The sequence below is a fragment of the Fukomys damarensis genome, unplaced genomic scaffold, assembly GCF_012274545.1.
Source record: "Fukomys damarensis isolate Sample0158 unplaced genomic scaffold, DMR_v1.0_HiC HiC_scaffold_2, whole genome shotgun sequence".
NCBI lineage: Eukaryota > Metazoa > Chordata > Mammalia > Rodentia > Bathyergidae > Fukomys > Fukomys damarensis.
In genome coordinates, this window is record NW_022900914.1 from 32,903,987 (window position 1) to 32,931,471 (window position 27,485).

A 27,485-nucleotide genomic window follows, 5' to 3' on the forward strand; every position below is an offset into this window, starting at 1 on the left:
TTGCTTTATCTTCAATAGAAATAGAAACTAGATGGTCACTATCTTTAGAATAAATAGTACTAATTGACTCAACTGAAATTTCTTGTATCTAGGATTTGGTAATAAAGAAGAAACACATTTCCCAATATCCAGGAATATGTAGTTTAGTTTCCATAAGAATATATACATCTCAGAAACTCATACACACACAAAATATATATAAATGGTATATAAATCTGGTAGAGAGGCAAGTTCCAGCATGGTTTGGAGAAGGCTTCATAAAAGTAGTTGATACTTGAGCTTTTAAGGTAGTGAAAGATATTTAAAGAAAAGGAAATAATATGTATAGAGGCAAGGAAGAGTGAAACATCTGGAAAAGTTCAAAATATAGACATCTGGGATAACTACAGAGGTAAAATTGATCAAAAATAAAACCAATAAAATAAGGTTAAGTACAGACAGTAAAGGGACTCAAATGTCACACTAAATAGTAGAAGTATTAAAGGTCTCTAAGCAGAATGGTAGAATTACCGGGTTAGTAATTTACAAAACTAACACCAATAAAAAAAAATTACGGATGCTAGAGTAAGGAACAAAATAGTAAAGCTACAATATTTTGAGTAAGCAATTCCCAATAACTTTATTATAGCTACTCTACTGTGGGTTTCAATGAAAATATAATTTTTAGTTCAGCTGATGAGAGCCTAAACTAATGGCACAGAAAATAGGAGATACATTTGAAAAACATTTAAGAAGAAATTGGTGACTAATAATATGGAGAGCTGATGGAAAACAAGAAAGGCAAGCTGATGCTAAGGTTTAAGCTTAGGTGACAAGAAAATTGGTGCTGCCATTCCAAAGAAATCAAGAAAGGAAACACAGTTTGGATGAGTAATGCTGGATGACCTAAGTTTTAGATATATTAAACTTGAGTTGACTCCAGAAAATCGAGTTATAAATAGCCTGAAAGCAACAGAATAATCAAGGCTAGGCACAGAAGAAAGGTCTAATCTGGAGAGATTGTACCAAAGTCTATTAGGTTTCATGACTCAGAGTTTGGGAAAGGAAGGGAATGGCCGAGAACGTTGATGGATACTTCCTTCTACCTATGGAAAAAAACAGCCAAGAAAAATGTCTTAGAAGACGTCGACGCATAATATTTCAGGATGTAATCCCTCCTCTCACCCCTGGCCCTGTCCCATGCTGGGGAATCGCATCCAGGGCTTTGGCACACTTTAGGCAAGCATTCTACCACTGAGTGACATCCCTAGCCCGGGATGTACTCTTACCATGTTGTCTCAACTGAATCTATATTTCTCTGAGCAAATGAATAAATATTAAAATTAAAAACAACTTTGTAAAGCTTTTCTTTATATGTCCAGCTCTTTAGTTTTTAAATGAATGCTTTAAAAAACTACTCTATCCAGTTAAATATGAAACTGAACTCAACAAAAGCAGTAAATATTTAGTATAATTATATTTAGCACTAAGAAATGTATAGCAATAGGGACAGGACTGATGATGTAAGCCTACAGTTAACCCTAAAATCCTCATTAAGCTGGTAGCTCTAGCCTCTTAGCCCATAGCAAGTAGAATTGCCTGGTGGGACTTTTGCCTCTTCCTATAACTATTCACTAATGAAGAAGCTAAAGAGAGGAAATGGCTAGAAGAACAGGAACATGACAATAAGTGAGCTTCAGTAAATTATACATTCAACTAGATAATACAGTATTCCTTAATATACAGCTTATTTATAAGCTATGATTTTTTTTAAATCAGCAAATACAGTGCTCTTATGCACCTTGTTTTTTATCTTTTCCCAAAAAACCTAGAAAAATCATTGCTCGAAATGCTATAGGGCCAGGCACGGTGGCGCATGCCTATAATCCCAGCACTTGGGAGGCTGAGGCAGGAGGATCGCTGTGAGTTCGAGACCAGCCTGGGCTACACAGTGAGTTCCAGGTCAGTCTCAACTATATAATGAGACCATGTCTCAAAAAACAAAAAACAAAAAACAAAAAAAAAAAAATTGCTATAGGATGTTACCTAACCATGACTTTTTCAAACTGTTTTCTTTTACTAGAAAGTAATTGTGATTTAGAATTTCCATTTTATCTTGGTTTTATTTATTATCTTGAGTAGAATTTTTTTCCTGTCAAGTGATTAAAAAAATGTTGCGAATCATTTATGAATGATAAATGCTAGTTACTCGTTAAATATAGTGTTTTATGTGTTCACTGCCTCTTCATGCAAAACCCTATCAAAATGTAAAGCAGTAAAAATAAACAACCAAGAAGGACAAAGAGAACAAAAAAGGAAACAACAGTGAATAAAACATTTCAACACATTTTTGGAAGACAAAAAAAGATGGAGGGGAAGTTACTGACTTAGCAGAGTGAATGAAGTTACAGTTTAAGTATCTCTCAAGAGACTATAGCAATTAGAACCAAGGCAATTTGAGGCACAGAACTCCTTACACACTCAACTTAAAGGTGTCAGCATTGAAAACAAGTGGATTAACTAAAAGTAGAACCCCTGGTCCCCTACACCCACATTCTGCTCTCAGAAAATCTGCAAGAAGACAGGCACAGTGGTGCACAACTGTAACCCCAGAACTGAAGGAGGCAGAGGCAGGAGATATGCAATGTGAGTAATGTCACGGAACTGTACACTTAAACATGGTTAAAATAGTAAATTTTATGTAATATATTTTACCACACTAACTATTTGATTGCACTGTTTTTTAATTCATTAATTTTATTGGTACATTTTAGGTATAAAATATAATGATATTCACCATTGGAAATTTGTACCTTTACATAATATATCTTTGTTCTTATTTTTTCCCCATTCCTTTGCCCTCCCTTTAACCCCTCCACATCTCCCTATTTACAAACACATTTCCATTTTTCCCTTTTCTCATATTAATTCCATTCCCCTTCCTTTCCACAACCTCTCCCATTTCCCCTTCCCCCTGGAAAATTTACCTCCTATTTCGCATTATCTATTACACATTTTGATCCTTATTTACACTTTCAGTTTCTCATAAGAGAGAAACTATTCAGTATTTACATGTCTGTCCTATTTATTACATTGAAGAGTATTGCCTCAATGTGCATCCATGTAACTATTAATATCTCTAATTTGTCATTCTGTATGGCTAATACTCCATTTTAGTAAAAAGTACATTTTTTAAAAGTCTCCATTTGATGGGCAATTAGGCTGTTCAAAGTTTTAGCTATTAGAAACTTTGCTGCTATGAACATAGGTGCACATATATTTTTCTGTGGTATGAGTCTTTTAATTCTATTGGGAAGAGCTGGGCGTGGTGGCGCATGCCTGTAATCCCAGCACTCAGGAGGCTGAGGCAGAAGGATCACTGTGAGTTCGAGACTAGCCTGGGCTACATAGAGAGCTCCAGGTCAGTCTCAACTACACAGTGAGACCCTGTCTCAAAAAACAAAACAAAAAAAATTTTTTAAATAATAATTCTGTGGGGAAGATACGCAGTAGGGGAATAGCTAGGTCAAATGGGACCTCTAATCCTAGTTCTTTGAGGTATCTCCATAGGGATTTCCACAGTGGTTGCACCAGTCTGCAGCTCCACCACCAATGGAGAAGAGTTCCTTTCTCCCACAGCCCTGCCAATATTTCTTATTGATTGATTTCTTGATAGCAGCCATTCTTTGTGGGGTGAGGTGGAATCTCAGTGTTGTTTTCATGTGCATCTCTCAAATGACCAGTGATGTTGAACATTTTTTCATATGTTTATTTGCTATTTCTACTTCTTTGAGAAACATCTGTTCATTTCAGATGCCCATTTTTGAATTGGATCTTTAAGTTTTGGAGGTCTGATTTTTTTTGTTTGTTTGTTTGTTTTTGTACCAGGGATTGAACTCGGGTCCTTGCGCTTGCAAGGCAGGCCACTGAAGGTCTGATTTTTTAAAAGTTCTTTATATATTCTGTAGAGTAGACCTTTGTCTGAGGAACAGCTAGTAAAAATTTTTCCCACACTGTGGGTTGTCCCTTCACACTATTGGTGGTTTCTCTTGCTGGGCAGAAGCTTTTAAATAAGAAACAATCCCACATGCTGATTCTTGGTGCTAGTTCATGTGCAACTGAGGTATTTTGTTCATTAAATCTTTTCCTACACCAATGTCTTCCAGAGTTCTACCTAACCTCTATTCCTGCTGGTTTAGTGTTTCTGTTTTAATATTAAGATCTTTAATCCATTTTGTTTTCAGTTTAGTGCATGATAAGAGATATAGGTCTAGCTTTAATCTTTGGTAAATTGAAACCCATTTTTTTTAGCACCATTTATTAAAGAGGTTTTCATTCTTCTAGTGAGGATGTTTAGCTCCTTTGTTGAAGATGAGGTGGATGAATGTGTCTGGAGTTGTTTCTGCATCTTCAAATCTGTTTCAATGATCCTCAGGTCTTTTCCCCCCAGTTCCATGCTGTTTTTATCACAGTAGCTTTATAGTATAGTTTCAAGTTGGGGATTGTGATACCCACAACTTGTCTTTGTTGCCTAAAATTGCTTTTGCAATTCTAGGTCTCTTGTTCCAAATGACCGTTTGGATTGTTTTCTCAAGGTCTGGGAAATATGCTGCTGGAATTTCAATTGGGATTGCATTGAATCTATATAGCAGTTTCATAAGTATGGCCATTTTTACTATATTGTTTCTTCCTACCCAGGAACAAGGGATGTTTTTCCATTGTCTAATATCCTCATCAATCTCTTTTTTTTAGAGTATTATAGTTTTCAGAATAGAGTCTTTGATTTCTTTCATTAGGTTGATTCCTAGGTATTTCTTTTTTGGGAGATGCTTTTGTGAAGGGAATTGTTTCTCCAGTTTCTCTTTCAGGGACTCTGTTGTTCATGTACAGGAAAGCTATTGATTTTTGTATGTTGACCTTGTATTCAGCTACTCTATTGAATTTGGTTATTAAGCCTATAAGACTTTGGTGGAGTTCTTGGGGTCTTCTGTATAGAGTTTCATGTTGTCTGCAAATAATGACAATTTAACTTCTTCATCTCCTATCTTTATTCTGTTTATTTCTTTCTCTAATTGCTGTGGCTAATATTTCCAGAACTATATTGAACAGGAGTGGTGATAGTGAAGATCCTTGTCTTGTTCCTGATTTTAGTGAAAAGGATTTCAGTTTTTGACCATTTAATATATTGGCTGTTGGTTTTTCATAGATGACTTTTATCAGATTGAGAAAGAGACCATCTATTACAATTTTCTGCAGAGTTTTTATCATGAATGTGTGTTGGATTTTCTCAGACACTTTCTCTGCATCGATTAAGATGATCAAATGGTTTTTTTCCCTTGGCTCTATTAATAGAGTTTATCACAATTATTAATTTGCCTATGTTGAACCATCCCTGCATCCCTGGGATGAATCCCATTTGGTCAGGGTAAATGATCTTCTTGATGACCTTCTGCATTCTGTTTGCCAGTGTGTTATTGAGGATTTTTGTATCTATGTTCATTAGGGAAATTGGCCTACAGTTCTATTTTTCAGGTGGGTCTTTCTCTGCTTTTAGGATCAAGGTGATGCTTGCATCCAGGAATGAATTTAAAGTATTCCATCCCTTCATTTTCACTGAAGAGTTTAAACAGTAATGACAGTAGTTCTCTAAATGTCTTGTTGAATTGAGCAGTGACGTCTTCAGGGCCTGGACTTTTCTTCATTGGTAAGTTTTTCAATTTCACTGATTGATATTGGGTTGTTTAGATTTTTTTTCGTTTTTGTTTTTTGTTTTTTGTTTTTTGAGACAGGGTCTTACTATGTAGTTGAGATTGACCTAGAACTCACTACGTAGCCCATAGTGATCATGTAGGATCATAGTGATCCTCCTGCCTCAGCCTCCTCAGTCCTGGGATTACAGGCGTGCCCCACCATGCCCGGCTGGGTTGTTTAGAATTTTTAGGTATTCTTTATTTACCTTTGGTAATGGATATGTATTGAGGAATCTGTTCATTTATTCTGTGTTTTCCCATCTTATTGGCATATAGGTTCTCAAAGTGGGTATTGATGATCCTCTTTCTGCTAGGTCTGTTGTAATTTCACCTTTTCCATTGCTAATTGCATGGACTTGGGTCTTTTCTTTCCTTTTTTGATAAGGTTAGCTAAAGGTTTGTCAGTTTTGTTTATTCTTTCAAAGAGCCAACTCTTTGCTTCATTGATTTTTTTTTGTATTGTTCTCTTAGTCTCCAATACATTGATTTCTGCTCTGATCGTTATAATTTCCTCCTTTGTATGAGCTTTGGGTTTGTCCTACTCTTCTTTTTCTAGAAGCTTGGGGTTCAGCATCAGGTTGTTTATTTGACATTGCTCTATTTTTCTAATATGAGTATACACTGCTATGAATTTTCCTCATAAGACTGTTTTCATTGTGTCCCATAGATTCTAATATGCTGTACTGGCACTGTCATTTAATTATAGAAACTGTCTGATTTCTTAATTCCTCTGTGACCCATCAGTTATTCAGAAGTGTGTTGTTCAATTTCCATGTGTTTATGAAATTCTTGCAGTTTCTTTTCTTATTGATCTCCAATTTCATTGCACTATGGTGTAATAATATAAAGAGGATAACTTCAATTCCTTTTCACTTACTTAAACATGTTCTATGAGCAAGCATGTGGTCTGTTTGAAGAACAACCCATGTGCAACCAAAAAGAATGTGTATTCTGATTTCGTGGGGTAGAACACTCTGTAAATATCTATTATGTCCATTTGTTCAAGAGTTTGGTTGAGTTGTAGTATTTTGTTGTTGGTTTTTTTGTTTTTTTGTCTAGCTGATTTATCTATTTGTGACAGCAGAGTATTGAGGTCCCACACTACTATTGTATTAGTACTTATTTGACTTTTCATGTTCATTAATATTTGTTTTATATAAATGGATATACTAGTACTTGGTACATATATATTTATGATTGTCATCTCTTCCGCTTGGATTGTTTCCTTTACAAAGATGTAGTGACCTTCTTTGTCTCTTTTAGTGTTGGTTTGAAATCCATTTGATCTGCAAAGGGAATAGCTACTCCTGCTTTGGTGGGGTGGTTCTTGTCACATGGAGTATTGTTTTCCACCCTTTAACTTTCATTCTATGAGTTTCTTTTTGAATTGTGTTTCTCATATGCAGCATATTGTTGGATCTTGCTTTTTGATCCATTTTGCCAGTCTGTTTCTTTTGATTGAATTGAGACAATTAACATTGATGTTTATAACTGTTATGAATTGACTTATCCTTGTCATGACCTTTCCTGTTGTTGGATGCTTTGCATTTAATTTATTTTCTTGCCTGATGGATTCATTCTGCTGGGCTTCCTGGGGTTATGGTCCTCTTTGTCTTTTCTTAGCATATTGTTTAAAAATTTGTGGAGTGATGGTTTGGTATCCATGAAGTTCTTCAGGTGGTCTTTGTCATGAAAACATCTTATCTCTTCATCAATTTTGAAAGATAGTTTTTCAGGGTACATCAATCTGGGTCGGAGGTTACTTTCTTTTAGGGCTTGAAATACTTCATTCCAGGCTCTTCGTGCCTTGAGGTGCCTTGAGAAGTCTGCTATGATTCTAATGGGCTTTCCTTTGATTTGTTTCTTTTCTCTCACTGCTTGTAGAATTTTGTTCTTCTGTTTGGTGTCTGGGATATTGACTATTATATGTCTAGATGTGGATCTTTTTTTATCATGGCTAGTTGGAGTCCTATATGCCTCACTTATACGTATGTCAAATTCTTTTCTCCTGCTTGGGAAATTTTCTGCCATTACTTCTGTGAAGTTTTTCTTTTCTTTTTTTTTATGTTGTTTGCACTATCTATTTCTTCGTTGATTCCAATAAGTCTTTTATTCTTCTTTGCATCATCTAGCAGCTGCTGGAGTGATTTCTCATGGTCCCTTTTAAGAAATTTTTCTTTTCCTGGTCACTAATTGCAATCCTGTCTTCTACATCTGATATTCTGTCCTCACATTTGCTCTTTCTGCTGTATAAACTTTCAGTGGAGTTTTTAATCTCCTGGATATCTGTTTGCATCTGTTTTATAGATTCCTTTTGTTTTCTATGCTGGGATTCCATCATGTTCCTCAGCTCCTCTATTTTTTTTTTTTAATCTGTGTCTGCTCTGGAGTTATTAATCATGTCTTTCACTATGGATACAATCTCTGTATTTATCTGAGAAATAATTTCTGATTTTAATTTTTCCAGGTCCTTTTTTGTTGCCAGTTCAGGGAGTCCAGGTAGCTGAGTATCAGATTGCTCCATCCCATTGCCTCTTTTGGTTGCACTGGAAGTCTGGCTTTGAGTCTTGTTTATGTCTTTTCATTTCAACACATGCAGCCTGCTGTGTGCCTTTGCTGAGGCAACTTTTTACAAACCCAATGGGCTTCAATTCTTAGCAAGCCTCAGAGAGGACTTCTGTCTGCTGCTCACTACTGCCCCAATTCCTAGGTTCAGAATAGTGGCCTTATAGATCCCTGTGCTGCACCATTGTCCACGTGGCGTTCTGGCTGGGCCTGTGCCCACTTAGGATGGTATCTGGATGTGCCTCTGTCTGGGGCCTGCCCACCTACATAGCTGTTGTCTGAGAAGGCTTTTGGTGGGGAGCTGTTCACCTGAGTCTCTGGTGTCTGAGAGGTCTTCTGGCTCGGGTGGCACTCACTTACCGAGGGTATCTTAGTGGGCCTCTGGCTGTGGCCCACACACCTGCACAGCTGTTTGTCAGCAGAGCCTTTGGCTGGGACCTGCATGACCAGCTTTTGGTGTCTGGGCAGGACTCTGGCTGGGGCCTACATATGTACCCAAGCCACTGTTGTCCATGCAGGCTTCTAGCTGCTGTGCAACTGTTTTCCAGGTGGGCCTTTGGCTGGAGCCTGTGTGCCTAAGCCACTGGTATCTGTGAGGGGCCCTGGCTGTGCCCTGAGTGCCTGTGCAGTTTTTTTCCAGGCAGTCCTTTGGCTGGGACCTATGAACCCAAACTGCTTGAGTTGGAGCAAGGCCCTGGCCGTGGCCTGCACACCTAAGCAGGTGTTTTCCAGGCAGGCCTTTGGCTAGGGTCTGTGCACCCAATCTGCTGGTGTCTGGGAGGGGCCATGGCTGGGACCTGGGCATCCGTGCTGCTGTTGTCCACGTGGGTTTCTGGCTGGGATCTGCAGGACTTACCGATCTAAAGTTTAAAATTTATAGACATGTTAAAAGATAAAGTTGAAGAACCTCTCAAGAAATAGAAAACAACAATGACAACAAAAAGACATTAGCAACAAATAAGTGGAAAACCGAAGTTTTAGAAAAAGCAGAATCAATGTTGGTCAAACAATACATATTTCAGTGAGAAAGAAGGAATAAGTTCAAAGGAGCTACTGCATGACTGGTGGCTCTAGTTAAACAATGTATTGTGTTCTTAAAAACGGCTGAGATTTTAAGTGCTCTCAACAACCACTAAAAGATAAATGATGTAATACATATATTAATTAGCTCAATTTACCCATTCCACAATATATATGTATTTCAAAGGATCATATCGTACATGATAATTATATGCAATTTTTATGTCAATTTAATAATACTACTGACAATAGTATCAGAAACATGAAAAACTGAAGGAAGAATTTAACAAAACATGTGCAATGCCATTACACTGCAGACTACAAATATTGTTGAAAGTACAATAAGAAGCAAGAGGGATTTGAACTTGATTTCAAGATTTATGGCTACATAATGAAGACAGTGGAGTACTGGCATAAAGGTAGACAAATAGATCAATGGAACAGAACAGAGAATATAAAAACCCATAGATTCCCACATATATAGTCAATTCGTTTTTGACAAAAGATGTTAAGGCATTTCAATGAGGAAAAGAAAGTCTTTCAACAAATGTGCTTGCTGTAGTTTGGAGCAGGAATGTCCTCTAAAGACCTATGGAAAAAACTTGGTCCCCAGGGCAGTGCTATTGGGAGGTAATAGAACCTGTATGATTAGGGCCCAGAGGAAAGAATTTAGGCCAGTGGAGGTGTGCCCTCAAAGGGACAATGACACACTAGCCCCTTCCTCTGCCTCTCTTTTGCTTCCTGACCATGAGGTGAGCAATTCTGTTCTACCATGTTCTCCCTGGCATTGTGATCAGCACTCCCACCACAGTTCTACAGCAATGCTGGTAGTCCTGATATGGACTAGAGCCACTAAAACCATGAACCAAACTAAATCTTTTCTCCTTATAAGAGAACTATTCAAGTACTTGTTAGAGTGACCAAAAGTTAACACAGTGCTAGAACACTTCATATTCATGTGCTAACAAAGAACTTTAATCCTTATATTCAGAATGGATCATGGAGCTAAATTGAACAGTAAAAATTATAAAACTTCTTGAAGAAAACTTAGAATAAAATCTTGGCAAGGAGCTATGATGCAGTTGAAAAACATTTGGCAGTTTCTTAACAGATTAAACAGCCCTAATTATATGGCCCAGCAATTTCACACATAGATATTTAGCCAAGAGAAATGAAAACTGGAAATAACCCAAGTGTCCATCAACTGGTGAATGAATAAGCATATAAGGAACCCACTCAGCAATCAAAAGCAACAAACCAATGACATACAATAACACGGGAGAAACCCTGTAAGGATTATATTATGTGAAAGATGCAAGACACGTACAGTACATACTGTAAGGCTCTGTTTAGTGACATTCTAAAACAGGAAAAACTATCAGGCTGTGGGGTGGGGAAAAGGGACTGCAGAAGGGTTAGGAATTTCTGGAATGACAGATACAATCTTTAACTTGATTGCAGTGATAGTTACATGACTACATGTTCAAAACTCACTGAACTGTACACTAGAAATGAGTGAGCATTACTTGATATAGATTATACCTCAAAATAAAGACTTCTTTAAAAAGCCTATGAAATGTAAAAGCTAGCAGATCAATTTCGGTGGCCTGATTATTAGTGAATAAGAAATTCAAAGTAAGTGTGTAAGGGATCCAGAATAAGAGAACATACAAAACCCTAAGTTTTCTATGAATATAATTTGTCCTCTAGAAAGGTAAACTTGCAATATGGTCCCTCAAGCTCCATGCCAGAGCATTGATGAAGAGTTTACATTTTAACTTAATGATATAAATGTGTGTAGGTTTTGTAAATGTATTAGGGCTAATTCTTAAACAATTTTCCTTCTCTAAGTCACGTTCTTCTTCCATGAAATTGATATTGCTATAAAGAAAATCTAAGTCTATCCTAAATTGTTATTTAGACCTTAGAATTGGGACATTACTGTTTTCAAGGGACTGGGTGCTACTATGCAATTAAAAAAACAAAACATTTTAAAATGAATGTTTCTTAAGTATATTGTATTTTTATTACATATCCCTAAAAGCTGGCAATACATCAACTTTAATGAGATATAATTTACATACATGGCATGCAATTTATTCATTTAAAGTATACAACTTGCCATTTATATAACTTTTATACAACTTTTAAGTAAGATATAGAAGGAAAGACAATGTGGTCAGTGGAGCAAGATTCTAGGTCCAGTTTTGTCATGTCCTCCCTAGGTGACTCTCAGTAAGGTTTAGCCTTCAATATACTCACCTTAAAGCCAAGGAATTAAACGATGACTATTTATCCTTTGTTCTGACCTACTTCAAAGTTATATTACTTAGCTAGTCAGTCAGTTTATATTTAACCTCTAATTTCTCCTTAGCACTAACTTCAAGCATTGGGAATAAGCAGTCCTGAAAGATGTGCTTTACAGTAGAACAGTTCCAGCTTTCCTTCAAATTAAAGATGGTGCTAGCAGATTTAGTACAACACTCAGAAGTCTCTATAAAATGTTGAATTCTTTTGAGCCTTTATTGAAGTTTCCTTCTCTTTTAACATTTCAAAGTAATAAAGAGGAGAGTCATACAGTGTGTTTAACTTACATGAGCTTCTTTTCTCTGGCTTTATGTTTCTCACTTCCAGAAGCAACTATGAAAATTCTGTGTGGAACCTGGATAGACTTGCAAATATATTCGAGAAAAACATATTAAAATCAGTGACTTAGCTAAACATCTTAATCAAAAGTATACATAATATTGCCTGACTGCCCCACAAGTGCAAGGTCCTGAGTTCAATTCCTGGTACAAAAATAAATAAATAAGTAAAATAAAAACCCAAAAAACAAAAAATATTGCCTGCCAAATATTTACTGAAGTAAAAAAGAAAAAAAAATTCTCATAAAGGCCAGTTGACAAAGCCTAGGCATAGTTGCAAAGGCCTTGTTGCAAAACTCTACCACTACAGATTACTTTGTTTTTTTCTCTATTTCAAACACAGAGTTGAATCTATTACTTTATATTTTTAAGTGAGTTATGTCTATACTTCTAAAAACAGTAATTAGCTATTGTTATAGGTTGAATTTTGTTATGGCTTGTGTTTAGATGGCCTCCCAAAGCCTCATGGGAATTAGGAGATGGCTGAATCTAGAGTGCCAGATTGATTCCTGGTGGGGATAGGCCCATGGGCACTCGGATTAAGGTGTGAGTACTACCTGCTCTAAGTTGCCTGAATAAGACAGAAGGGGCAGAAAGATGCTGTTAAGGTCTCTTGTTGCTTCTGCTGCCATGAACTATTGCCCCTCTGCCACCGTGCCTGGAGCTAGCCAATTACGGAGTGAAACTTCTAAAAACTGTGAGCTAAATAAACCCTTTCCTCTTTAACTTTGGGTATTGGGTATTTTGTGTCAGCAATGAGAGAAAAGTAACTAACACAAATTTTAACTATAAAAAAAGAAGTGTAGGTGTCCTAACCTCCAGTACATTCAAATAAACTTACTTAGAAGTAGGGTCACTGCAGATGCAAGTAGTCAGGAAGAAATCATATTGAAGTAGCCCTTAATTCAATCTGGTGTCTGTGGGAGGCCAGATGGGAAAATGAGGCCTAATTGGACTCCTTGGTGAGCACTGCGAAGCAAGAGGGCATGCAAGTGTGCCCATACACAGCAGGGAGAAATAAAAATACCTGAGGTTAAGTTGTTTATCCTGAGAAGTACTAGGGAAAGTGGGAAACAGATGAATCCTATGGGACTCTAATTGCTTGTGCCCATGTCTGAGTGAATAAAGCCAAGGTGCACCAGTCATTTTCATGTCAAAGGAGACATGAGACCCCTGGCTTTCCAGGTTTTAACCTGTTCCTGTATCTCTTTATTTGTTATCTTCATCACGCCTTGGTCAGGTTTGAGCTGCAGGGCTGGATTCTACAGGTGTTATCTAAGAAGATAAGACAGAGACACAGGGAAGACAACCATGTGAAAGGAGCTACAGAGATTGCAGTGGTGCTACCACAGCCAAGAAGTACCTGGGGTGGAGCTGGGCACGGTGGCACATGCCTGTAATCCCAGCACTTGGGAGGCTGAGGCAGGAGGATCACTGTGAGTTCGAAACCAACCTGGGCTACATAGCGAGTTCCACGTCAGTCTCAACTACATAGTAAAATCCTGTCTCAAAAAAAAAGAAATACCTGGGGTGAACAGAAGCCGGAAGAGGTAAGGAAGGATCAACCCCTATCTAAAGCTTTTAAAGGACCACAATCCTTTAACACTTTGATTTCTGACATCTACCCTCCAGAAAGAATATATCTGTTATTTTAAACTAGCCAACTTGGTGTTATGACTGCCATAGAAAAGTAATACAAATATATAACCAAATGGTATATGCACACACACACTCCCACCTTTTGAAATCCATGGAAATAGAACCTTCATTTTAACTCAATTACTGGATTTCTTAAAAATCAAATAAAATCACCAAAATTGAAGGTTGAATTTGAGTAACTATGATAATGCATGATGCTTTATAATATTTATTCAATCTGTTTTATTTTTTTTCTCTCACTGAGTTTATTGGCACATTTTAGGGATACAGTACAGTTACATTCATCATTGGGATCTTGTACCTTTACATGACAGGTCTTGGTTCTCATTTTTTCCCCTTGTCCCTGCCCTCCCTTCACCCCCTCCTCCCTCCCCATTTACAAACATTTTATTTCCATTTTCTCATATTTTTTTCTTTTACCTTATTACCTTTCCCCTACCCTTCCCACTTTCCCTACACCTTTAGCCCTTTTCTTCCTACTTCACATTATTCAATCTGTTTTAAAGACACTTAATTTCTAATTTTTTGTGAAATTAGGGCACTAAGAAAAGGCATATTTTTTCAAGGGTAAAATAATATAATACCTGTGAGAACAGCAAGACACCTGTTCAAAAGAAAGCAACTACCAGGGAGGTATTTCTAAATAGCCAAGAGATAGCATTTGCCATTATGGAGACATTTGAGTGACAAAAATTAGAACTTAAGAGCAGTAATAATTTATTTTGGAATTTTATGATAAAACCTAAATGGAAAACTTTCCTAAAGCAACTTTAAATATGAAAAAAAACAGGAGTAGGATATGATAGATAACTTTTGTGTCAATCGATATTAGACTCAGAACCTGTATGTGATCTCTATTTTTAGGAAAAAAACCTTCATTGAAAGACTATATATACTTATATAAATGAAAAGATATAGATTTGAGGATAAGGCTCTATCAAAAATATGCATGAATGTCCTTACAAGGTATGATCAATAATGCAGTGAATACAGCTGCTGAGTACCATCCAGTGGAAAGGCAGGCTTATGAAAAATTATGGTGTGTGCTCATCCATCTTATTCACTGCATGTGGTGCCATGAAACTTCTGACTGTTCCTCATAGCCAAAATGACCATGAAGAGTAAATATTTTGCATCAATTCGAGACTTTGAGGCAGCCACAGCAACACAACCAAAGGCATGAAAGGACTTCCCGACCTGCCTCCACAAATGGCAAGAACGGTAGGATAACTCTGTCTGGAGTGAGAGACAGCATTTTGAGAGGACCAAGGGCAATGTGTCTTTTATTGCAATACATTTTAAAAATGTAAACATTTTTGCCTTATTTTCTTATTACACCCCCTATTTCCAACAGAGATTTAGTTATATCCAACACGATGATCATGAAGGACAGACACATTCAAATGAGCAATACTACTAATGAATAAAAATAGGGAGACAAAAATATGTTGATTGGGAATTAAAATCCTCTGAATGATTTTTTAAATTCAGGAATGGATATTTAGATCGCGCCCAAATGTAAAAGCTTTTGAGAAAGGTGGCATTTACCAAAAATAAAACCTGAAGAAATGAGTGAGAGAGGCAAATACCATAACCAACCAGGCCGACTAGACCAGGTCAAATACACTTAGTTTATTTAGTTTTATTTATAAATACTAGTAAGGATATTTTATGTAGCAAAATAAAACTTTCAGAAAGGCAAAGTTCTGGGAAGTTCTAAGAATTTACTCCTGGATGGACAGCAGAAATGAAGGGAGAGCGGAGGATTTAGCTCAGTGGTGCCTTGCAAACGTAAGGTCCTGAATTTGATCCCTGGTAAAAAAAAAAAAAAAAAAAAAAAAAAAAAAAAAAATGGAGGGGGGTGAGGGAAGGGGAAGTGTTTGTTGACTAGAAAAAAGCTCAACTAAAGAGACAATGTCTCTTGTTTTTCTCAAGTAGCTTCTACTTAATACCATCAAAAATTCAAAGTAAGAAAGGTATTCATAAGATATTAATCCATTAAGTTCATTTAGCAGCACCATGACATATAAATACATGAGAGCCATATTCTTTATTATTAAATTAGGTGTTAATGTTATTTAGACAATAATTGCTTTTCTTGCCATCATTCATGCCCACCTCCTTTGAAATGAAGGTAGAAGGAGGGGACTAGTTTTGGTGATCAAACAGTGGTCCTTGATCCTGAGTGGGCAATATCCCAGAAAGTAAGCAGCAGAGGTAATCTAAGCATCCAGTAGTGTGAGAGTTGCACATAGCAGCCAATATGAATTGGAAAAATTAAGAGACTTTAAACAAATTTTAGATAAAAATAGAAGAGCAGTCATCTTCCAATCCCTAGGAGAATATGCAACTCAACAAAAACTGTCCCTCTCCTAGGTCACTCACTGCCCATAGGAAAAGAGATAATCAGCAATAGGTCCCTGTCTGGACCCAAGGTAACCTCACACTTATGAAAATTAAAAGCCAGTTGACCACGGTCAGCACAACTTTTTTAGTAGTCACCTTGGAAGACACTAGTTTGGTCCACCCCATTTCTACCTGAGAACTTACCACACAAGGCTGAATCCCTGGTACCAAGGTTTGTGCTGTTTCCCTGAGCCAATTAACCAAGGATGGCTTATATCTAGATGTAGTCCCAAAGCCTCATGTGGTTATAGGTGGGGCTTTGGGGAATGACTAGATCATGGGTGTTGATAGTGGATCAGTCCACCGATTGGTTGAGCACAGTTCTGGGTGTGTAAAATGGATTTACTGAAGGAAGAATACCTTCCCTGGGTGTGGTGGCACCCACCAATAGACTCATAGCCTGGGTAGAATAAAAAGAAGAAGAAGAAGAAGGAAGTCTTCCTGCTTCCTGTCCGCCATCTCACCCTGCCTTGGAGCCAGCCAACTATGGACTAAAACTTCTTCAAATTGTGAGCTCAAATAAACCTTTCCTCCTTTAACATGTGGGTGTTGGGTATTTATCGCAGCAATGAGAAAGTAACTAAGACACACACACACACACACACACACACACACACACCTCTGGGCAGGCCAGTATCTCCGTTTCTATCTCTTGTCTTTCTCTCCAGGATTTAAGTGATAAGAAATTGAATTGGTTACCTGAAGTGAGCTTATGTGAGAGAGTGAGAGAAACTGAAGTGAAGCAGATGAGCAGATTAAGTCAGACAAAAGTAGCTGTTCTTCACAGGTCCTTTCCTAAGTTCAGGTCCTAATACTTCAAGAAACCTGTACTTTCTACTTTCTTGAGATACTGTAATTGAATTTCTTTTTCCTTTACATTGATTTGGAATAAATTTCTGTTATTTTCAACCAAAAGAGATTTAACTAATGAAACAGGAAACATAATTATAATATCTATGTTATTAAAATGTTTTAAATTTATAGTTACTTACCGAGTCAAGTGACAGTAAAACTTCCCTGCTTAATTTTTTTATGTAGTTTTGAACTACAAATTATGTACCTATTAACTATTCAAATTTTTAAATTAAAAAATTTAAACTGTCAAAGTAAGTTCTCAATATACAGAGATTATGGTTTCCACATAAAATTTTGGATACCTTATTTAATACAGATTAAAACAATACTAGAAAAATGTTAAAATTCAGGCCAATATACCTTTGCAAAAAGTTTTTACAATGGAAAAATCAGAGGTTATAATAGATATAAGGTTATAATACACACACACACGCACATACACACATATTAAGTGTAAGCAAGAGGCTTGATCTAAAAATATGATTTGTTATCCAGATAGTAACTCAACTTCCTTCATGGATTTCTTTGGGGTGTTATGGGAATTTCTGACCTCATAAAAAATGCACAACACAAAACATGACATTTTAAATGGTTTGCACACCTATTGAAGCCCACCGTTGGACTCCCATACATATAAATGATAATAAATTTAAATTAATCTTGAATTTAATGAGATATAAACTTGTGTCACTAAAGCAACTAACCATATTTAATATCTAACCATATTAAATATCTAAGTATTTAGCATAGCAAGTGTTAGAAAAGTCAGGCAGAGATTAGTTCAGGGAGTCAGATATGACCAAGGGAGTTAAGAGGAGCTGAGAAATGATTTCAGGCTCAAAATATTAGTAGGATTTAGGGGTGTGAAGGGTATAGAAAATAGAGCACACAGTTATGTACATGTACCATCTTTCCACAAGAACTGTAAAAATTGTGTACTACACACATGTACTAAGAAGCTAAAAAGAAAAACAGCACATGCATAGTGCTCTGGGTAACAAGTATAGAAAGGAGTAAACCATGATGCTAGTCTAATCAGAACAAGGGTTTTAGTGAGCAAATTGTGTACGGAAAGCACCTGTCACAGAGTCCTGCCTTTGGGTACTTGATACTAATCATTATTATTGTTATTAGTATGAGAGGAGAAGGTCACGTATGTCCAGTGAGGCCACACAGTGAGGACACTGAATGTCAAGCAGAACAATTAAGAATTGACAAGTTGTGTTTTGAGCAGAAGAACTTGATTCAGTAAAACTATCTGCCAGTGTAAATAATGGCTTGGAGAAAGTGAAAAGAGGATGGGAGTAAGAGGAGTTCACTGGGTTTTTTAGGATTCAGGTAAAGAGAATTTAAACTAGAATGATAAGAGCAGCAAAGCAGAACATATTTGAGTGACTTTTAAAAAATGGAAAGCCCTCAGGAACTGCTTAGTGATAATACAGGGGATAAGGAAAGGGAAGAGACAGAGAAAATGTTTTAAAATGGATTATTATTTACTTATTAAATATTACTAAATCTACTGTACAGATTCCACAAGCATTGTGTCACTGGAATGCCCAGCATTCACACCAAAGCTAAGCTGTGATATGAGGTAGGAGGGAGTCAAGGATTTCTTTTCAGCCACGAACAGCTTTTAACTGAATGTGTAGGTGGTGATAATGTTAAATATACCACATGGTGTCACAGATTCACTTTTTTCTCCATACGGAATTTCCACGGTATGTATGCCAGCTACCAGCCACTTTCAGCCTTGTCTATGCTTCATGGCTTACAAACTACTGATAAAATTTCAGCAGAAGTGCTCACAGTAGAATCCAAAACCCTCTCTTATTGTGTTAAATGTGACTGGCTGGAGGTGGAGGTTTACTTTCTTGGTGATAACATTGCATCTACAGCTGCTGGAGCTCAGCAGAGAGAACACAAAAAGTGAACTGGCCCTTCCAGGTTGTTAAGAAAAATGGGGAAACAGTCACAGAAATGACAGTCTTAGAAATCACCTCTGCAGTCAAAATTCATTTCAGTGAATTATGCAGTAGCTCTATTAGCCGTCCTTTGCAGAGTAGACAGTCAAAAATGCAAGACTGCTCTAAGAATTGGGTTTTAGTGGGAAAAGGAATCAGCAAATATGAATTCTAATAACAGATTTATCTCAAACTGTGGAGATGAACATGAAGAAGTCTATTAATTTTTAAACCGAATGTACAGCAATATCTCATTTCAGGAATAAATGAAGTTTCATCATCTAAGCTCTTTGTTAGTGAAAATCACCATTTATTCTAATTTAAAGATTTTCTTCTACCTACATTAACTTTGATGAAGGAGAGTCTATGAATTAGACTTAAGCAGCTTTCTTTTTTTTCAATACTTTAATACGTGTAGTAGAAATTTAATGAATTTTTAAATTAAAGATATGTAAGAAAAACTCTTGTGGGATGTATTTGGCTAACAACTTGGCACTATAGTCAACAAATACATTTCTTGTTATCTTACCATAACAGTAGAGGAAGAAAGTGGGGAGTAGGAGAGAGAACAAAAGTTACTTGTCTAACAATCTCCCGAAAAAACATGCAAGATTTAGTTGTTTTTTAAAAAATGTTTGGCTTTTTTCCTCTTACTACAAAAAAACCTTTCAATGCCCTGGAATTTGAAAAGAAAGAGTATGAGGTCAGTAAAATTAATGAGTATCCTGATAATTATTATTTTACCATTTTCTCTGCTTTATTTGATTCTTTGCAGTTTCATAGTTCTTCATATCTTTTTAGTCCTAATTATAGTACAAGGTGGTTATGCTTTAACTGTACCTATTTTTAAGTGCAGTGATCTTGCTGATATTTGCTGGGTTCTCAATGTCAGAAGTCATAAATGATTTTTGCGTTTCTTTCGCATCCTTGCTTATTTACTTATTTAACAAATATACATGGAGTATTTTCTCCCTTCTAGGCATTTGGATTAGGTAATGGAGAGACAAGCAAAAGAGGCATAGTCCTTACCTGCACACAGGTGATAGTCTGATGATAAGTATGCTAAAGACTTTTTGTTAACCCTAGGATTCTCTATCCACTTTAAAAATAGACACCTAATTTGATACTCGACAGAATTTTAAGTAAATAAGTCATCAGCATTCTTCCCCTACATTTTATTTTGCACTTGTAAAAACTAAAAATATTTTCCTACAAAACCAAAATAACATAATCTCAGCTGATGATGATAATTCTTTAATAACACATTATATCTGAAGAGCCACTCATTGAAATTCTAGGAGTCTCGGTGGAATGTTTTGCATCTTCCATGTAGAGGATCATGTTGTCTGCAAATAATGATAATTTGACTTCTTCCTTTCATATACATATATCTTTTATTTCTTTCTCTTGCCTCTTTGCTCTGGCTAATTTTTGGAGTACAATATAAAAAAGGCTTGGTGGTCCAGGGATATAGCTCAGTGGCACTGGGCCTGCTTGGCAAGTGCAAGTTTGATTCCCAGTTCCAAAAAGAAATAAAAAACAAAAAGGAGTGGTATTGATGGAATACTTGTCTTTTTCCTGATTTTAGAGGGGGAAGTTTTCAGTTTTGCTCCATTTAATGTGATATTAGCTTTAGGTTTGTCATAAGTGGCTTTTATCAGATTAAGATAAGGTTCTTCTATACCTGTTTTCTTCAAGGGTTTTATCATAAAAGGATTTAGGTTTTATAGAAAGTTTTCTCTATTTCTTTTTAGATGATCATGTGATTTTTTTGTCCTTGCTTCTTTTCATATGATGTACTACATTTATTGATCTGCATATGTTGAACCATTCTTACATCCGTGGGATGGTCTACTTAGTCATGATATATGATCTTTTTGATGATTTGTTGCAACCTCTTTGGCAGTATCTTGAGAATTTTTGCACCTATATTCATAAAAGAGATTAACCCATAGTTCTCTTTTTTGGTTGGATATACATACAGGTTTGTGAAGTAGTCACTAATAATTTTCTGAATGTCAGTGGTGTTCATTGGAATTTTACAGATATAATTTCAGTAAACAGATGTTTAATGCTTTTAGTGCTCTCTTTGGATTTTTCACTATTACCAATTAATCTTAGTCCGCTTTGTTTAGGAGCTGTTGGATCAATTTTTCATGTTTTTCTATGTTTAAGGTATCTCTTGCTACATTTCCAAGATAACCTCAAGCTTGTGATCGTGCTTCAGCCTCCCCGGTAGCTAGTATTACAGATGTGTACCACCATGCCCAGCAAAACTTATTGTTAAAATAAAAAACAAATTCCAAATTCACTGTAAATTTAGACTATTTATAGCACTTTTGTAACAATAATTAGTATTAAAACAATAACATTAAAATTATTTAATCATTAAAAAGAAATTAGATTTATATATTAAAATACTAAGACTAGGAAGCATAATGATTTGCCTAAAAATATTCATTAGTGAGAAATAGTTTTCTGGTTAATCTTTAGTTAAAATTTCAATTAATTGAGATTTTCTTGTTTTAAATTATATTTAAATATTATATTTCTAACTAAACAAATGTATTTCTTGTGTGAGAAGCTGAAAGTATAAATAAGGATGAAAATGTATAATAGATACTATGAAATAGAAAGAAAAGGTACAAAGGGGAAGGGGAACGGGGAGGTGTGGGAAAGGAAAAGGGAATAGAGCTAATACGAGAAAATGAAAAAATGGAAACAAAGTATTTGTAAATAGGGAGGGATGGAGGGGTTGAAGGGAGGGCAGGGGAAGGGACAAAAATAAGGATCAAGATATATTATGTAAAGGTACATATCTCTAATGATGAGTGTCATTATACTGTATACCTAAAATGTGCAAATAAAATTTTAAAATAATAAAATAAATGTATTTCTTATATAATTGTCTTCCTTTAGGAAAAACTATTGATGTGAAAGTGATTTGATGTCAAACTAAATTAATATATCCATTTGGGATGTATTTGTTGCTTAAATGGATTTTCAAACAGTATATTCAAAATAAACCAGTAAGCAATTGTTAGAAAGAATGCAAATAAAAGCACAGGAACAAATTTATCTAGAATATTACTGACTGAAATCTCTATCCTGGAAAAGCCATCAGCTCTAGACTTACAGAACGTTTTCTTTATCTAGACTTCTAAAGGAGTTTCTTCATATCAGAATTTACAACCACACTAACATCCCAGCTCACCTAAGCAGGAATTTACTAGAACATTTATTTTTACTTATACCACATTTTCTTTTCATTTCTGTAACTAAAAGCTCTTTTTAAATCTCACTCATAATTTTTGTATTTTATGCCATTTGCTTTCTACCACTATTTGGCTATGTGATGGGTATGTTACACTTCTCTACTGGGCTGCCTTTGTGGTAATATTCACACAACACATTGAAACCCAAATGAAATTGGATTAGAATGTTAGAATGAACCTGTGATAATTTGGGGGGTTTTTGTTTTGTTTTATTTTTTATTTAATTTATTTATTCATTTATTTATTTATTTTTGTCAGTACTGGAGATTGAAACCTGGACCTTCTCACTGAGCTCCATACCCATCCCTTTTTATTTTTCATTTTGACACAGAGTCTCACCAAGTCACTAAATTGCCTAGGTTAGGCTTGAACTTGTAATCTTCATGCCTTAGCTTTCCCCCGTGCTGGGATTATAGGCATGTGGCACCATGCCTAGCAATTTGGATCTTGAATGTCCCCCAAAAGGCCATGTGTTGAAAGCTGTCTCCAGCCCATGCTACTAGGAGGTGGCAGAACATTTAGCAGGTGGAGCCTAGTAAAGGAAGTTAGGTGACTGGGTGCTTCAACTTGCAGGGTTTATTGGCCCGGACCCCTTTCTGCCTCCATTTTTTTGCTACCTGGCTGCCACGAACTGAGCAAATTACTTCACCAAATACTCCCACCTTGGTGTTATGCTTTATTAGAGGCCTACAGTCAAGGGAGCCAACAAACCATGGGCTGAAAACTCTGAAACTGTAAGCCAAAATAAAACTTTCCTCCTCATAAGTGGTTTATCTTAGTTGTTTTGTTACAATGACCAAAAGCTGACTAATACAGAATCAAAGAAAACTATTGGGCATGTCCACCAAAAGACACTTAAAGAATGTTCATGGAAGCTTTATTCATAATGTATAAAACTTAAAAAACAAAAAACCAATTTCTATTAACACTAGACTGGATAAATTCATGTAATGGAATACTATACATCAATCAAACAGAGCAAACAATTACACACAACAATATAGACCAACGCCCAGAAAATTGGTACTCACTCAAAAAAACCAGACACACATACACAGGAAAAGCATAGGATATGATTCTATTTGTATCACATTTAAAATCAGAACAATGGTTGCTGAGTTGCAGAGTTGTTATTAACTGAGAAGGGAACTGATAGAGTCTGCTGGGATGCCCAAAATGTTCCATACGTTCATCACTCTGAGGCTGATCACATGGAAATACTATACACATGTAGAAATTAATGTGCTTACTATGTATATACATGTAGAAAATAAACATTAACATAAATGCATACTCCTGTATAAATATTGTTCTTCTATAACTTTTTAACATTCAGTATTATGATACATTTTCCAAAAAACTAACAGAACCGGAAAATGGAATAAACCCAGGCATGGTGGCACATGTCTATAATCCTAGCACTCAGGAGGCTCAGAAGGATCTCTGTGAGTTCAAGGCCAGCCTGAGATATATAGTGAGTTCAAAAACCAGCCTAAACTACATAGTGAGACCCTGTCTCAAAACACCCTCCCTCCAAAAAAAAAAAAAAAAGAACTATATGAATTGAATGGAATGAAAGAGCAGGCACACAAGAGACAGAGAGAGAGAGAGAGTGCAAAAAATGTATCACTTCGGGAAAAGAAAAATAGTATGATTTTTTTCAACAGATGGTATTACTCTTGTATAAAGGACTCTAGAGGATGCTGTATATCACAAAAGACCCTCTGTGCTGCTTACTCATAGAAAAGAAATTAAAATGCATGTGCACCAATCTCAATGACCAAGGTTACCCAAGCAGCAGTTTGCCCTATTAATAAATATCTGGAAGCTAATGGCCATCACTTTGAGCACCTCTTATAAACCTGGAGGCCAAAGGTAACATGTATCAATCTCATGGCATCTCAATAAATTTAGTATTAAAATGTTTATACAAGTTTTTCTGTTACTGAAGTGTGTATACATTTGTTGTTGTTGTTGTTGGTGGTGGTGGTGGTGTGTGTGTGTGTGTGTGTGTGTAATAGATACGATTATTTTACTGTATGCGCTTCCTGGAAATTGTTGATAGTAGTTACCTCTGAATACTGGGATTCAGGACTAAGAGTTGGAGTTTAACATAGAGTGTCTTATTTTTCAGTTCATACTTTTAAAACTGAAAATTAAGATTTTTAATGTCATTACATATTTCTTATAACTTTAACCTAATTTAAAAGGTTTCATTTGTATTTTCTGTGTTTTTAAAAATTGTTTTAGGTTGAGTATACAAAATTATCATTTTTGTAAGTCAAAAATGTCAGAATATTGATATTTCATATAGTTTCATATAATAAACAGATAAAGATTGGGCTGGGGATTTAGCTCAGTAGTTCTGTCTCCTGCCTCGAAAGTGCAAGGACCCGAGTTCGATCCCTGGTACCAAAAAAAAAACCCCCAAAAAACCCATAGATAAAGATTATGAATGAAATTAATTTAGCATTATTGATTCAGAGCTTGAAATAATTTGCTTGTCCAACATACTGAGCATAACTCAAACCCAATATGATTTGATATATTTGAGTTTATTATACAAAAGTAATATAATAAACTTTTTAAATATACTTATGTTTGTACAACTTACATACTTAATGTATTTCTAATGAATTTAATGTATTTCTTAATGTATTTCTAATTCTGAATCTATTTCAAAAGTAATATTGCAAAAATATGATGAAATTGGCAGTTGGGAGGTCTGGGGTCAGAGTCTTGTTCCATCTTTGGCTCTCTGGCCTAGGATAGGCTGCTTGGTGATTGCTCTGAACTTCAATTTTCTTTGTGTCACATGAAGAAAATAATACCTGACCCACAGGATTGCTCAAAGGATTAATTTGTTGATGCATGTAAAAGTACTTTGGAAAGGACAAAGAATCATCCAAATGTCATTTTTAATATTTTTAAATGAAGAAAAGAAATAACCCACATTTACTTTGGAGGGATCAAGTTTGGAATAACTATAATTCATATTCTTTTTGGTTTTCAAACCTTTGATCTTAGAACCTCTTTATACTCTGTGATGTGAATTTTAGCAGTCAGTATTTGCTGAAGTATAAATTAGAAGAAATAAATATTATTTATTTTAAGATAATATTAGTGAGCCTGTTATATATTAACATACATAATATTTAATGAGAAATGGCCATTTTTCCTAAATAAAAAATAATAGTGAGAAAAAAGGCATTATTTCACAGTTTTGCAAATTTCATTTAAGCATACCTAAGTATAAGACAGTTAAGATTCTAACATCTGCTTCTTAAAAATCTGTTGCACTCTGCTGTCTGGTTAAAGAATATGAAGAAAAGTTTAGCCTTGCATAGACATGAAATTGGAAAAGAAAGGAAATTTTTAATAGCCTTTAAAAGGTAATTGTTCTTGTTACTTGACAACATATCAAACGAATGTAATCTGAGTCTATGAAAAGTACAACATGTAATTATTGACTTCGAACATTTTTCCATAGATGGCCTCTTCTTAGTAAACCATAGCCCATTTTCTGCCACAGAGACTGTATATGTAACAAAATACAAACATTTCAGAGGTTCTGTGCATTATTATCAGTGAAGGATAGGGAAAAGTTTTAATGATCATAGAAGTGAGAGTCCAAATTACTTTGAGACATAGATATGTTAGTTACTTTTTCTTTCACTGTTGAGACAAAATACCCAATATTCAAAGTTAAAGAAGAAAAGGTTTATTTAGCTCTCAGTTTGTAGATTGTCAGACTCCAAGGCAGGGTAGCACATGGCAGAGGGGCAACAGTTCATAACCGATCAAAGGTAACAAAGCAATAAGGACCTTAACAGCACCTTTCTTCCCCTTTTATTTTGTCAGATTACCGGGATTAGGGTGGAGCTGAGCCAATCACTTTATTGATTTAGTAATAATACTAATCAAAATTGATTTAATAATAATTTAATCCCAGAATCACATACTTTAGATCCAGCTACCTCCGAAAAAGCCCTATGACTGTATGAGGCTTTGCAGGGGTATCTAAACCATAACAATAGAGCTGTTATAATGATTAAGTTAGCATAAGGATTTTAGTACCCCAAAGAGGAGACAAGAAATGAGAGAGGAAAAAAGGAAAGTTGGAAGTTTGCTAAGATTAACTTCAACTATTTGAAAATTTTCTAGAACAAAAGCCAAAATATTCATCTTCTTCCTCCATTTCCTGTATATTTATAAATCCTATCCATAAGTGAAGTAATTAAAATGTTATCCCATTGTATAAATACACCACAATTTATGTAAATAATCTCTCATTGATATATGTGAATTATTTCTAGGTTTTTCTCGTTAAAAAAAACTGAAGTACATTCTGTCAACAAAAATTAGTATGTGTATATATATTTCCTTTGGCTATATCCTTGATTGTGAAGTTCCTAGACCAAGGATTATATATGTTTTTTAGCTTTTATTTTTATGATATTTAAATAAATTTCCCTTCTTTAGTTATCATTGTACCACCTTGCTATTTTAGATACAACTATCACTTAGCACTTGAGCACATGCCTAATACTTGGTATATATTCTCATTTTGAAATTTCCCACAGGAGTGTTTATATGATCTTTAAATCTGGAAAATTTTGAAGTAAAAAGATCCCAATTATAAAAAATAGAGAAAGATCTCAATTATTTCTGTTTCCTGTCCTCTTTTTCAGGATTAGCATTTGTGCTTTTAAACTGCACCATATTTGTCAAAAGAGAAATTGTTGAAATGTTTTTTTCTGCAATGCTAGCCCCTGAAAACAAGTTTCTTCAGTTGCTCTGATTTATCTTTTTTTTCCTCTGGTACCAGGAATTGAACTCAGGACTTTGTGCTTACAAGGCAGGTGCAGTGCCACTGAGCTAAATCCCCGGCCCCTATCATTTTTTGACATTATTCAAGTGTCTCTTCTAGTTTCCCCTCCCAGTACCATGATATACTGCTGCAACTTTACTAGGCAATTCTGTTAAGTGGTTAGGGTGGATTTTATATACTTTTAAATAAATTATAAAGAAAAGTCTTACTGTACATACAGTAACACAAAAGACAATTCTAACCACATTTCTCACAGAAATTATTTTTAAATAAAATTTATTGCTATGCATAAACTCATGACCTTTCTCTTTCCTTCTGGGAATAACCTTTAATTCAATCTCATTACTTAAATATCAAGAGTATTAATTTCAGCATCCAAATGTGTATCTCATCACATCTTACTATTTACAATGGTGTTTACAAACGGCATTGTAGAGCCGGGGATTTAGCTCAGTGGTTCCAGTGCCTGCTTCACAAGCACAAGGACCTGAGTTGGATCCCCAGTACCAAAAAAAAAAAAAAAAAAAAAAAAAAAAAAA